Genomic DNA, 15014 nt, shown 5'->3' with positions numbered 1-15014 from the left:
TGCGCAGGAGTGGTGTTACATGGGAGCCACGAATGGCTCCCTCTATCACCCGCACAGCTGCGTTCTGAACCAACTGGAGCCTCCGGATGCTCTTCAAGGGAAGCCCCATGTAGAGAGCATTGCAGTAATCCAAGCGAGAGGTAACAAGAGCATGAGTGACTGTACATAGGGCACCCCAGTCAAGGAAGGGGCGCAACTGGCGAATCAGGCGAACCTGATAAAAAGCTCTCCTGGCGACGGTTGTCAAGTGATCTTCAAAAGACAACCGCCCATCCAGGAGAACGCCTAAGTTGCGCACCCTCTCCATCGGGGCCAATGGCTCGTCCCCAACAGTCAACTGTGTTTGCAACTGACTGTACCGGGGTGCCGGCATCCACAGCCACTCCGTCTTGGAGGGGTTGAGCTTGAGCCTGTTTCTCCCCATCCAGACCCGTATGGCTTCCAGACACCGGGACAGTACTTCGACAGCTTCGTTGCGGTGGCCTGGGGTGGAAAAGTACAGCCGCGTATCATCAGCGTACAGTTGGTAACTCACCTCAAAACCACTGATGATCTCACCCAGCGGCTTCATATAGATGTTGAACAGGAGAGGCGAGAGAATCGACCCCTGTGGCACCCCACACGTGAGGTGCCTCGCGGTCGATCTCTGCTCCCCTGCCAACACCGTCTGCGACCGGTCAAAGAGATAGGAGGAGAACCACCGATAAACGGTGCCTCCCACTCCCAAACTCCCAAACTTCATCGAACTCATTTAGTATCTTTTCCTTAGGTTGTTCCAGCACTTCTGTTAGTGTCTGTGTAAGTTAAAATTATCATGCATATGTTCTATCTCTTCTATTTCTTTGCATTTCTTTGCAAATTAATATAATTTCTTAACAAAATTTTTAATATCAAAAGGAGTGAGTTTCAGATGGTTAATACCTGGGGTGTTAATACCTTGGTGACATGGCAAGAACAAAGATGAAGATTAGATTCAATTGAAAAAGTGAATCTATTTTATGAAAGATTTTGTGGACCACTGGAAGAAGATGTGGGAGCAGCAGGAGAGACAAAACAATTTTTTGAAGATGAAGTGAAAGAAAAAGAAGAAACCCCAAAGGAACAGGAAGAAAGAGCATTAAGAGAAGGAGCAAGAGCAAAGGATCCAATGGAACAAAGAGAGACAAGGGCAATGAAATTAAAAACTAGTAATAAGTAAGACATGGAAGAAGAAATAAAAGCAATATCAATAAATGTAAATGGATTGAATCCGGCTACAAAAAGAAATAGAACCTTAAATAAATTAAATAACTTGAAGATGGACATTACATGTTTACAATAAGTACACATTAGAAAGCAACATATAAAATTATTAAAATATCCAAAATTAGGAGTCTTATTTACTTCATTGATACAACAAAGTAAAAGAGGAATAGCTCTGTATATTAAAGAAAAATTAGAACCTAAATTACTTTTTGAGGATGAAGAAGGCAGGATCCTAATGATGAAAATAAGAATGAATTTTAAACAAATACTTTTGATAGCACTATATGTACCAAATGAAAAATATGAAGAATTTTATGGTAGATTACATAGAAAAATCCTAGAACTGGACTATGAACATATATATATAATGGACGATTTCAACATTGTAATTGATGTAGACTTGGACTACAAAACAACAAAGACAAATAAAAAGCCTAGAAAAACATTACCAAAATTCTTTTTTACAATGATAGAAGAACTGAGCATGCAAGATATTTGGAGACAAAAACACTTGAAAGAAAAACATAACATAACATAATAACAGAGTTGGAAGGGACCTTGGAGGCCTTCTAGTCCAACCCCCTGCCCAACCCTACATCATTTCAGACAAATGGCTATCCAACATTTTCTTAAAAATTTCCAGTGTTGGAGCATTCACAACTTCTGCAGGCAAGTTGTTCCACTTATTGATAGTTCTAACTGTCAGGAAATTTCTCCTTAGTTCTAAGTTGCTTCTCTCCGTGATTAATTTCCACCCATTCTTTTTTTTTTTTCAAAAAAGTTTTATTTTGACATTCTTATCCAATAACATATCCAATAACATATTTAATGTACCATCATATACAATTAATCGGGTCTGCCCGGTCACCACCCCCTTCCTTTTCCTTTTACTCTCCTTCTCTACCTTCTTCTACTTTCCATAACCATCCTCCCCCTCTCTTATCTACATCCTCTCCTCTTTCCTCCCTACTCCTTTCTTCTTCCTCTTCCCCTCTTCCTTCCTTTCCTCCTCCTCCTCTTCTCTTTCCTCCTTCTCTCTTCTACTCCTTCTTTCCCTTCATTCTAAAGTAGTAGCCAGGCAGGTCCGATCTTACATTAATTATACATCTTCAATCATCTTTGTACATTAACTATCAATCCATTTTCTGCCCCTCCCCCTTCCCCTTCCTCCCCCCACCCCCCAGGACTTCCGAGAACCGAGTACAGGGTATAAAACTAACAACAAAAATTAAAATCTAGCACAAATCATAATCCATAGTCATTCCTTAAAACCTCCACTCCCCTTCCAAAGACAAAGAAGATACTTTTCTTCCACTCCATTATATATCAGACCATTCCACTCCTAGAGTTCTCAGAAGTTTCCGATTGAGTTAGTGTTTATTCTTGAATAAAGTACATAGTTTTTAATATCCAACCTTCATCAATCAATATCAAAACAACGTTCCATCTTCCAATATTCACCAAGGGTTCTTCTAAAATGTCTTTCTTCCCTTAGCAGTCTCTCAAAAATAGTTCATATTTCCAGCTTAGTTTCTTTAATTTTTCTGTCCAACCTTCACGGGTAAGCAATAGTCCATCTTTTCACATCTTTAACATTTATATATACAACAAATAATATTACAAATATCCAAAGTGTCAATTGTAGTAATTAAAATCTTCACTTTACCTTACTTATATCAAATAACATTATTAAAATTACACCTATAACTTATCCAAAATATATCTATTATAACAATTACATTCTAATTAACATTACATCCATCTCTTAAATATAATATTTAATCCAAATTCCTAAATTTTACTATCTATCCTCCAAAATTAAACAATATTCCATCTTCCTATTCCTTTATACCTTTAATATATCATATAGTACCCCTAAAATTACACATTTATATCCACAATAAATCATTTACAAAAATTAACCATAATCATATGTAATAAAGTTAAACATTCTCCCTCCCCTTCTTCTATCTTACACATTTTCGACCATCTATTCACCATTCAACTTAACATCTGTTAACAAAGAATTCCCAATCTTTAATACATTAGTATAAAAATCTCGTGCTTTACAAATTGTGTTGAGAAAATACTTTCTTCCTTTATAATTCAGTGTTAAACCTGCTGGAACCTCCCATCTAAAATATATCTGATGTTTCTTAAGCTCATCCACCAGAAAGGCAAATTCTTTTCTCTTTCTTAACATTTTAGGAGGAATTTCCTTCATCATTATTATATCTTGTCCTAATATTTGAAATTTATTTTTATAAAATGCTCGCAAAATTCCATACCTAATCCTCTTATTTGTAAAATAAATAACCACATCTCTCGGTAAGCACTTCTGCCTTGCCCACCAAGAATTAACACGATAAATTTTTTCAATATTAACTTCAAAATCTTCTGGTTCCATTCCCTCTATCTGAGCAAAGGCCTGAATAAAAATCTCTTTCAAATTTTCCTCTTTAGATTCTCTTAAGCCCCTTACCCTTATAGCATATTCCATTAATTTATATTGTAATATAACCCTTTCTTCCTCTGCCTTATCAGCCTTAACCTGAATATCATCTATTTTATTTTCTAAATTCAAATTAATTTGAACTTCATCTATTTTCCTTTGCAAATCTAAATTAATTTGGTTAAATTCATTCAGTCTTTCTTCTGTCTGTGTACTAGATAACAATAATGGAGTAATTGATTCCTTTAATTTTTTCATCTCCTTACTCTGCTCTTCCACCAAATCTTTAAAATCCAGTATTTCTTTCTCCATTTCATTAAATTTTTGATCTATTTCTGAAAGATGAGCCTCCATAAGCTCCTGTAAAAAATTCCTTAGACTTTCTTTAATATCCTCTCTCAATTTCCGTACCTGAAGTGAAGATATTTCCAATATTTTAGAAGTGGTTAAATCTCTTTGCTTAAAAGCCATTTTTAGACTAAATAATATCAAGAAGAGGAAAAAAAAGGGGGGGGGGAATAAAAAGAAAAAAAAACCCAATAAATTTTTCTTCTTAAACACTGTAAGAAAAAGATAATAAAAAAAAAAGAATAGATTTTTTAAAAAAAGAATTCCATTTAGAAAAAAAAAAATCTTGTTATTTTCTTCTTAGAGGTTCCACGCCAGCAATTGTAATCAGCATTTCCTTAGCTTTCACTTTCAAAACACAAAACGCCATCTTTCTTCATCTCCACTCTTCAAATAACTTCTCTGTCAGGGAGTTAAAATCATCTTACAAACGAATGCCAGCCCTCCTGCTTTCGATTATTTCCGTGTTGACAATTTATCAGTAATCCTCTTCAGTCACGGAGATGGACGCTGCGTTTTGCTCTGCTTTTGCAGAGGCGTTCTGGATTCTGGAGCTTTTTTTGAGCTATAGAAGGAGTGTTCCCATCAAACCACCAGAAATCATTCTGGGGCTTTTCTTGGGGGCTCAACTTCAGTTCAAATGCTCATCTCCTTGCCCGAGGGTAGAGATTTACGAGCTGTTGACAGCAGATTAACGCTGTCTAAACAGCTCTCACAGAATCACAAAGAACGGGCGGACTGAGATTGTCCGCCATTTAGCGCAGCGGCGCCACCCGGAAGCCCCACCCATTCTTCTTGTTCTACCCTCAGGTGCTTTGGAGAATAGTTTGACTCCCTCTTCTTTGTGGCAACCCCTGAGATATTGGAACACTGCTGTCATGTCTCCCCTAGTCCTTCTTTTCATTAAACTAGACACACCCAGTTCCTGCAACAGTTCTTCATATGTTTTAGCCTCCAGTCCCCTAATCATCTTTGTTGCTCTTCTCTGCACTCTTTCTAGAGTCTCAACATCTTTTTTACATCGTGGCGACCAAAACTGAATGCAATATTCCAAGTGCGGCCTCACCAAGGCATTATAAAGTGGTATTAACACTTCACGTGATCTTGATTCTATCCCTCTGTTTATGCAGCCCAGAACTGTGTTGGCTTTTCTGGCAGCTGCTGCACATTGCTGGCTCATATCTAAATGGTTGTCCACTAGGACTCCAAGATCCCTCTCACAGTTACTACTATTGAGCAAGGTACCACATATACGGTACCTGTGCATTTTGGGTTTTTTTGCCTAAATGTAAAATCTTACTTTTTTCACTGTTGAATTTCATTTTGTTAGTTAGCGCCCAATGTTCAAGTCTGTCAAGATCCTTCTGTATCTTGAGCCTACCTTCTGGAGTGTTGGCTATTCCTGCCAGCTTGGTGTCATCTGCAAATTTGATGAGTTCCCCATCTATCTCCTTGTCCAAGTCATTGATGAAGATGTTGAAGAGTACTGAGCCTAAAACAGAGCCTTGGGGTACTCCACTGCATACTTCCCTCCATGTGGATGTAGCTCCATTGAGGACTACACGTTGAGTGCAGTTGGTCAGCCAGTTACGAATCCATCTGGTGGTGGTGCTGTCTAACCCACATTTTTCTGCTTTATCTAGTAGTAGGTTATGGTCTACTTTATCAAATGCTTTACTGAAATCCAAGTAAATTATATCGACAGCATTCCTCTGGTCCACTAATTTTGTCATTTTGTCAAAGAATGCAATGAGATTAGTCTGGCATGATCTGTTTTTGACAAACCCATGTTGGCTTTTGGTTATTACTTTGTTTGCTTCTAGGTGTTCAATGATTCGTTGCTTGATTATTTTGTCCAGAATCTTTCCTGGTATTGAGGTCAGGCTGATAGGTCTGTAATTTCCTGGATCTGGTTTTTTCCCCTTGTTTGAAGATGGGAACTAAATCAGCTCTTTTCCAGTTCTCTGGCAGTTCCCCTGTGCTCCTGGATCTTTGAAAGATACAGTTCAATGGTTCTGAGATCTCGTCTGCCAGTTCCTTCAGAACCTTGGGGTGTAATCCATCCAGTCCTGGTGATTTGAACTCGTCTAGGGTAGACAGGTGTTCACTTACCATTTTTTTCCTATATTAACTTGTGTTCCTAATCTGTTTTTTGTGGTGCTGTTTTTGATAAATTGGATTTTTTTTTCCTTTTGTGTAAAGACAAATGCAAAAAATGAGTTAAGTACATCTGCTTTCTCCCTGTTGCTTGTCACCTTCTTGCCACTTTCTCCCAGCAATGGGCCAATTGTTTCCTTGACTTTTTTCTTGTTTTTAACATGTTGGAAGAAGTTTGTTTGTTATTTTTTACTTTTGTCGCTAGCCTTTGTTCGTTGTGAGCCTTAGCTTTCCGCATTTCATCTTTACAGGCTCGGGCTATTTGCTGATATTCTGCCTTAGTTATTTGCCCCTCTTTCCACTTTTTATACTTGTCCTTTTTGTCTTTCAATTTGTCAGATAGTTCTTTCTGCATCCATGCTGGTTTCTTTTGAGATTTATTATTTTTCTTCTTCATTGGTATTGTGCTAGACTGATGCCAGACTTCATTGGTATTGTGCTAGACTTCATTGGTATTGTGCTATATAAACAATATACTTTCTATTCAAATAGACATTTGGAAATGCAAACAAACCAGGGAGATGGCTAACATATAAAATAAAAAAGAGAAGGAAAAGAAAATAATAAAATATTTACAAGATGAAAAAGGGAAATTACATTATAGAAATGAAGAAAATAAGATAATAAAAATACTATGTAAAGCTTTACCACCAAGAGGAAATTTCGAAGGAAGAGATAATAAAATATCTTGAAAAATCAGATTTACCAAAACTAACCAAACAATACAAAGGAATGCTAGGAAAAAAAAAAACAATGATGGAATTGACAGAAGCAATTAAAAGACAAAAAAAAATGGCAAAGCACCAGGACTGGATGGTCTCCCAGCAAAATTATATAAAACGCTAGAAGAAGCGATGAGTAATGTTATGTTGGAACTATTTAATGAACTTTTATTGAAAGCAAAAATGCAGGCTCATGGAGGGAGGCCTATGTTAACACTCATACCTAAAGAAGATGCAGATTTACAATTGATAAAAATTTTACACCAATTTCATTATTAAATGTGGACAATAAGATTTTTGCTTCAATAATGGCAAATAGGCTAAAAAGATTGTTAAATGAATTTATTCATATGGATCAGAATTGTTTCTAACCTAAGAGACAAATTAGAGATAATATGAGGATAATTTTAAATACGTTGGAATATTATGAGATACATTCAGAAAAACAAATGGTGATGATGTTTTTAGATGCTCAAAAAGCTTTTGATAACGTGAACTGGCAATTTATGATAGAACAACTGCAGATAATGGAATTTGGGGAGAGATTTATAAACACCATAAAAATAATCTATGAGACACAAACAGCTAAGATAATGATGAATGGAACAATGACAGAAAATGTTAAAATAACAAAGGGTACAAGACAAGGATGTCCTTTATCGCCATTTGTTATTTATCTTGACTTTAAAAGTTCTAAGTAGAAATATTAGATGAAATGAAGAGATAAAACGGATGAAATTAAAAAAGAAAAGTATAAGTCGCAAGCATTTGCTGATGATTTAGTATTCATTTTGGAAGAACCTCGAACAATGGGCCCCAAATTATTAGAACAAATAGAGAGCTATGGAAAGGTGTCTGGCCTAAAAATAAATAAAGAGAAAATGAAAATATTGGTGAAAAATATCACAGAAAAACAAAAGAGAGAGATAAAAAAGAAATTAGATATACAAGTTGTGAAAAATGTTACTTAGGAATATACCAAACGTCAAAATGTGTAATGATAAAAGAGGATAACTACTATAAACTGAAGGATCAAATTGAGAAAGATTTGGAGAAATGGAAAAACTTACAACAGTCGTTTACGAAAAGGATTGCAACAATTAAAATGAATAGATTACCGAGACTACTATTCTTATTTCAGACAGTATCCAAAAAAATTGAAAAAACTTACTTTCAACATCTAAATAAGATAATAAGGAAATTTATACGGCAAGGGAAAAAAGCAAGAATAAGTATAAAAATGTTACAGGATGCGAGGCTACGCGAAGGATTTGGACTGCCGAATTGGGAACTATATTACCAGGCAGCAGCATTGACTTGAATGAAGGAATGGGTTGAATTAAGAAATACAAGACTATTAACTTTGGAAGGACATGATTTACAATTGGGGTGGCATGCATTTATATGGTATGGTAGAAGTAAGATGCATACGTACTTTCACAGACGTTATATAAGATACGCATTGCTATTGGTATGGGAGAAAGTTAGAGACAAATATTATTTGAAAATACCAATGTGGTTATCAACAATGGAAGCTTTAATACACCCAAATACTTTTAATTTTAGAAATATTGTTAGATACAAGGAGTTATTAACAGATAAGGGGGAATTGAAGGGGAAACAAGAAGTGAAAGAACAGGGCATTGAGATGGATTGGTATATGTATATGCAAATACAAACAAGATATGAAAAAGATATTAAACGATATGGTTTCTATTTAGAAAAGACAGAGTTGGATAGGATACTCATGGGAACAGAGAATAAACTAATTTTAAAAAATTATAACTTTTTATTGGGTATTGAACTAGAGGAAGAACAAGTAAAGGAAACATTGATAGCTTGGGCAAAGAACTTTGGATATTCAATTGAACTAGATAAATGGCAACAGTTATAGGAAAGGAATTACAAATTAACAATGTCCACAGCATATAAAGAAAATCAATATAAAATATTTTATAGATGGCATATGCCCCCTGAGAAACTGGGAAAAATGTTTAAAGATAAATCAGCTAAATGTTGGAAATGTCACCAGTTACCAGGATATTATTATCATATGTGGTGGACATGCCCAAAAACTAAAAACTATTGGAATAAAATTAAGATATGGTTAGAAGAAATGATACAACATATTGATTTAAAACCGGAGCTATTCCTATTGGGTAGCCTCCCAGAAAAGAATAGCAAAGAAAATATTTATTTGATTATACATGTAATAACAGCTGCAAGGATTGTTTTTGCGCAAAATTGGAAGGCAGAGAAAATACCTTTAGAAGAAGTAATTAAAATTTTTTTTAGAATATGCAGAAATGAACAGATTAACTTTGATAATTAAAGAAAGAAAGGATTCAGAATACTTTAAGATATGGGATCAATTTTACCATTGGCTGGAAAAGAGATACAGATAAACTAATTAATAGTTATGTAAGAGAATGGTATAACTAGAATAGTATGTTTTTGGAGAAATGTTGTAATAGATTAAGCGTGAATGAAGACAGAAGAAATAACAAAAAGACAAAGATACAGAGAAAACACCGAGATGTCACATGGAAGGAATGACTGATGTACTATTCGTTTGTTTGTGTATAAAAGAAAAAGAAAAAAAGAAAAAAAAGAAAAGAAAACCCAGTGCATTTATTTAGAAGAGTGAAGAGAAACCAAAGACAGGATTTGTATTTTTTCATGTATTCATTTTACAGTAAAGCACAACTCCCAAACCTTTTAAACCAAAACCAGTTGAACTGATTGTTATTTATTTTACTGGAGCATGGTGGCTCAAATGTTTGGGATGCTGGGCAGGAGGTTAGCATTTCAGACCTGAGAGCTGCTGCGGGATGGGGTTGAGCTCTCATCCATCACATGAAAGTAGCCGCCAACTGGGTGATCCCAGGGCAGCAGTGATATCACTGGCTAATCCTTTCAACCTGGAAACACATTGGTGCTTCTGACACAAGTGCAAAAAAAAATATTTTACTGACTGAAGTTTGCTAACTTCCTTCTTAATTTTCAGGACAAAAAGCATCTCTAAACAAGAAACTTGTATTTCAAGGGAGAAAACACTACATGCAGTATGTCACAGAAGTGAGTACACCCCCTCACATTTTGTAAATATTGTAAATAAGTTCATCTTTTCATGTGACAACACTAAAGAAATGACACTTCGCTACAATGTCAAGTAGTGAGTGTACAGCTTGTATAACAGTCAGGGGTGGGTTCTAATTTTTTTTACTACCAGTTCTGTGGGCATGGCTTATTTTGTGGGCATGGCTTGGTGGTCATGTAACTGGGTGAGAGTGGCTTGGCAGTCATGTGACTGGGTGGGCGTGGCCAATAACAATAAATAATAAAAATAATAAAGTATACAAAACAATAAGAGGTATAAAAAACCAACTTTCACACTTTACACACACAACACAACACAACTGACACACTCAATGTAAAAGCAGCTGCACTTCACCCAAAATGGCCCCTGCAACAAGCAGGAACCTCACACAGCCACAAAAAGCTCAAAAACCAACTTTCACACTTTACACACACACACCACAACACAACTGACACACACACACAAAATACCACATACAGCTTTGTGAGATTTTGTGTGTTTCTGTAGTTAGAGTGAAACACTACAAAAACACATCAAATCTCAGAAAGCTGCACAAGTATTTTATTTTATTATTTTATTTTATTTATATTTTTTAGATCAGGGATCTCCAACCTTAGTAACTTTAAGGTTTGTGGACTTTAACCCATAGAGTTCCTCAGCCAGGAAAGCTGGCTGAGGAACTCTGGGAGTTTAAGTCCACAAGCCTTAAAGTTACTAAGGTTGGAGACCCCTGTTTTAGATAAAAGCAGCTAAATTTAAAACTTCCTTAACTTTTAATTGCTGTCTAAAAACCCAACTAAAAAGCCCAATTAACTATTTTTTAATAGTTTACTTACCCAATTGAGGCAGGCAGATTCAGTTGCTAGTTGATGCAACTGACTGCAGATTTTGCAAGCCTGAAAGGAGCAGTAATTAGGGGGAGGGGGCAATTGAGCGGCCATGGGTGGTTGTAAGAGGTTGTAAAAAAGTGATTTTAAAAGCATGTGATGATCAGGAAACTCATCTGGGATTGCCAGAGGAAAAAAAGATTTTAAAAGGCTCCTCTGACGATCCCAGCTGAAGTTGCCTCATGGCAGCCCAAATGATCACAACCTCTTAAAAGGATTTTTTTCTACAAGCTCTTCGGCTGAAGTGCTTGTAGAAAACATGTTTTTTAAAGGTTCTGGTGATCAGGCAATTCAGCTGGGATCGCCAGAGGAGCCTTTTAAAACCTTTTGTTTTTGCAACCTCTTCGGCCAAGGAAACCGGTTGGGGGTGTGGCCAGCTGGGCATCGTTACTGGTTTTGTGAACTTGGGCAGATTTTTGCCAGTGGTTCTTAAGAACCGGTCAGAACCAGTAGCAACCCACCACTGATAACAGTGTGAATGTGCTGTCCCCTCAAAATAACGCAACACACACCCATTAATGTATAAACTGGTGGCAACAAAAGTGAGTACACTCCTAAGTGATAATGTTCAAATCGGGCCCAAATTGTCAATATTTTGTGTGGCCACCATTATTTTCCAGCACTGCCTTAACCCTCTTGGGCATAGAATTCATCAGAGCTTCACAGGTTGCCATTGAAGTCCTCTTCCACTTCTCCATGACGACGTCACGCAGAGACCTTGTGCACCTCCACCTTCAATTTCAGGATGCCCCACAGATGCTCAATAGGGTTTAGGTCTGGAGACAATTTTAGCAAGGCAGTGGTCGTTTTGGAGGTGTGTTTGGGGTCGTTATCATGTTGGAATACTGCCCTGCTGCCGTCTCTGAAAGGAGGGGATCATGCTCTGCTTCACTATGTCACAGTACATGTTGGCATTCAAGATTCCCTCAAGGAACTGTAGCTCCCCAGTGGCGGCAGCATTCATGCAGCCCCTGTCCATGACATTCCCATCACCATGCTTGAGTGAAGGCAAGACACACTTGTCTTTGTACTCACCTGGCTGCTTGACACATGCTTGACACCATCTGAACCAAATAAGTTTATCTTGGTCTCATCAGACCACAGGACATGGTTCCAGAAATCCATGTCCTTAGTCTGCTTATCTGCAGCAAACCGTTTTTGGGCTTTCTTGTGCATCATCTTTAGAAGGTTTCCTTCTGGGACGACAGCCCTACAGACCAATTTGATGCAGTGTGCAGCATATGGTCTGAGTACTGACAGGCTGACCAGCCCACCCCTTCAACCTCTGAAGCAATGCTGGCAGCACTCATACATCAGCTTCCCAAAGCCAACCTCTGAATATGACGTTGAGCACGGGCACTCAACTTCTTTGGTTGACCATGGCGAGGCCTGTTCTGAGTGGAACTTGTCCTGTTAAACCGCTGTATGGTCTTGGCCACCGTGCTGCAGCTGTTTCAGGGTCTTGGCAATCTTTTTATAGCTTAGGCCATCTTTATGTAGAGCAACAATTCATTTTTTCAGATCCTCAGAGAATTAATTGCCATGAGGTGCCATGTTGAACTTCCAGTGACCAGTATGAGAGCGATAACACCAAATTTAACAGACCTACTCCCCTTCACACCTGAGACCTTGTACCACTAACAAGTCACATGACACCAGGAAGGGAAAACAGCTACTTGGACCCCATTTGGACATTATCACTTAGGGATATACTCACTTTTGTTGCCACCAGTTTAGACATTAACGGCTGTGTGCTGCATTTTGAGGGGACAGCACATTTACATTATTATACAATCTGCATACTTACTACTTTACATTGTAGCCAAGTGTCATTTCTTCAGTGTTGTCGCATGAAAAGATATAAATATTTACAAAATATGAGGGGGTGTACTCACTTCTGTGATATACTGTATCTAGGGTGAAATGCTCCAAAGTCTGCTACCAGTTAGCTTTGCTACCTGTTTGTTGCATGCGCGCATGTGCGGTGTGCACCAAATGCATGCTTGCGCATCATAGGCACTACTGAGCAGCGCTGAAAAAGGAGGATTAATATTTATTTTTTTATTTTATTTATTAAATTTTTATACCGCCCTTCTCCCGAAGGACTCAGGGCGGTGTACAGCCAAAAATAAGACACAGGATATATACAATTAAAACCAACAATTAAAACGTAGCAAATTACAAAAGGCTAATAATTTAAAAATTTAAATTTAAAATTATAAAAATATTAATAAAACCCCAATTTAAAATCAAAACTATTATGCCAGTCCCTTAAGAAGCCTTTTCTAAGATAAGTAGAACAGTGAGGGGGGGATGACAACTGTGCCGTGAGATTTAAATTTGCTAGGATTTCCTGATTTCTAGCAAATATAAATATAAATCGTGCGGCACAGCTGATTGTTGGAAATACCAGTTTGTCCGAACCGGTAGCATTTTGTTACTACCAGTTTGCCCGAACCGGTAGCTTTTATTATTCCGGGTTCGGGCGAACTGGTCTGAATCGATAGCATTTCATCCCTGATTGTATCTCAATTAATTGGGAATTTGAACCAGTTCACACAATCTATCATACCCAGTTCCTTGGGGCCTTTCAAGCATGGCTGTATTCCATCAGCTTCTTACCCTGCTTGCTTGCTAATGCTTTCCGTCATACGAAAGGTGTTTCAAATTCATATATTGTTTCTACATTGGTATAAGAGGGGACAAAGGGAAATTCTGACAGACTTCCAAAATCCTGTTATTCTACCTGACAATTCAGTTCCAGTTGTTTTTGTGGTGGCTGTTTTCTGACTAGTCTACCTTGAAAGGCTAATGGATACAGATAAAAATATCACAATCCATTTCTGACCTCCAACCCAAGAATTTCCCAGGTCTGTCCTTCATTTCAAAGTTTCTGTGGCTGGTTTCTGTTGCTTACTCTCAAGAGCATGAGAGTTTTCAGTTGGAAAGTGGGTGAAAATCTTGATGAAATACTTATACACTGTACCAGGAAGCGGAACACAAGTTCATTAGGGCAAGACTTGGATCATGACATCATTGTATGATTCTGTTGTGTCTCGTCCGATCTCACCACAGCCGGGGTCTTCTTATCTGCTTCCGAACACGGAGGAATGTCCTAGTATGCCTCCCGGCCCCAGCCCTGGCTCCATGCCCAGACAGGCTGAAGAGGAGGAAATACCTCCAGCCCCCAGCTCTGGCTCCATGCCCAGGCAAACGGAGCAACTAGACCCCTCCCCCTCCTCCACAGCATGTGAGCCTGAGGGAGGTCAATTGCCAACAGCTGCCGACTGGAGTGACCCTCGCGTCAGAAGACTTGATAGGCGGAGGCAACAGAAGGAAGGGAGGGGCAGGCCTGGATAAGTGCTGAGTCATGGAGCCACACCCCATGGCCTATATAAAGGATCTGCTTTCTGGCATTCTCTGAGTCAGGCAAAGTCTAAACATATCTTGCTGAAGTCACTTTCTGGTCTCCTGCCTGCCCTGAGGACTTTGCTAGGACTTTGGCAGAGCTGCAGAGGCACGCCTGATTCGGATTTCCCTGACCCGGCCGTCAGCGGAGGAGTGGGACACGACAGATTCCTCATTCATATGTAATCTTGGTGTTTGGATATACCACTTCTTGTTAAACTGAAGATATCTGAATGTCTAAATCCTCATTTGGATGGTTTGTTCTCCCACATCTAACTTGTAAAAAAATCAAATCAGTACTATTAAAAATAGGTTGGCACCAAGGATAAAGAAATTGGTCATGCACAAAGTAAAGAAAAAAGGAGAAATAACTGAAATGATTAGAGCATGTACAGAGTGTACATTTATATCCCGCCCTTCTCCTAACTCGGAGAAGGGCGGGATATAAATGTAAATAAAAAAATAAAAAATAAAAACCTCAAATTTTGATATTCCTTGCTGAGCTGAAGCCCCATTGTAACCTAATGTGCCAACTGAGGAGAGAAAGCCTCTAGGCTAATTGCCAAGCTTAGCTAAGTAACTTGCTGTAAATTCAAAATGTGAATTCTGTCTGCTGCAAGTAACTAATGTGAAGATAACAACCTTAGCAGCTCTGGAAAAGGTGTATTCCTTTTCTTTCTTTCTGAGGTCCATTG

This window comes from Ahaetulla prasina, chromosome 8 (genome assembly GCF_028640845.1).
Source record: "Ahaetulla prasina isolate Xishuangbanna chromosome 8, ASM2864084v1, whole genome shotgun sequence".
Taxonomy (NCBI): Eukaryota; Metazoa; Chordata; class Lepidosauria; order Squamata; family Colubridae; genus Ahaetulla; species Ahaetulla prasina.
Note: the sequence above shows the minus strand (reverse complement) of the source record.